The sequence below is a fragment of the Pristiophorus japonicus genome, chromosome 19 (genome assembly GCF_044704955.1).
Source record: "Pristiophorus japonicus isolate sPriJap1 chromosome 19, sPriJap1.hap1, whole genome shotgun sequence".
Classification (NCBI taxonomy): domain Eukaryota; kingdom Metazoa; phylum Chordata; class Chondrichthyes; family Pristiophoridae; genus Pristiophorus; species Pristiophorus japonicus.
In genome coordinates this window covers 62,512,490-62,512,990 of record NC_091995.1, presented here as the reverse complement: position 1 = coordinate 62,512,990, position 501 = coordinate 62,512,490, and the positions used below count along the sequence as shown (strand labels likewise).

The following is a 501-nucleotide window of genomic DNA, read 5'->3' as shown; positions in this document are numbered from 1 at the left end:
TCAAGGTGTATGGAGAGAAAGCAGGATAGTGAAGTTGCATGATCAGCCATGATCATATTGAATGGTGGTGCTGGCTGGTTGGAACGATTGGCCTTCTCCTGTACCTACTTTCCAAGTTTCTGTGTTTCTATCCTCAGAATGTGAGGTGCTTTGTTGTTGTTCGCCTTTTATGAACAAAAATGAAACTCGAATTTTTAAAATTGAATTATGCAATTTGTGAGCATTGGTGGTTCAGGGGTAGAATCCTCGCCTGCCATGCGGGAGACCTGGGTTCGATTCCCGGTCAATGCAGTTATTCTGAAAGAATTTCGGAAATCGTGCATTTAAAAATTTAATTGACCGACTGTTCAAAGAGCGTGCACAGAGAGGAGCGGCTGTTTAATGAGCGGAAGCACAGATGCACTTCTGTATAAAGAGCGCAGCGGCTGTTCATTGTGCGGGAGCAGAGAGCAGCGCTTGCAAAAGTGAAGGGAGGAAAGGATTTGGGTTACTTTTCAAATA

The 501-nt window shown here is 44.1% G+C and overlaps 1 non-coding gene across 1 annotated transcript; it reads left to right on the top strand.

The window, feature by feature from the left end:
- Nucleotides 1-220: 220 nt before the first annotated feature.
- On the top strand, nt 221-291 carry trnag-gcc (transfer RNA glycine (anticodon GCC)). Its single transcript has one exon. It is a non-coding gene; the product is annotated as a tRNA-Gly (tRNA).
- The last annotated feature ends 210 nt before the right edge of the window (nt 292-501 follow it).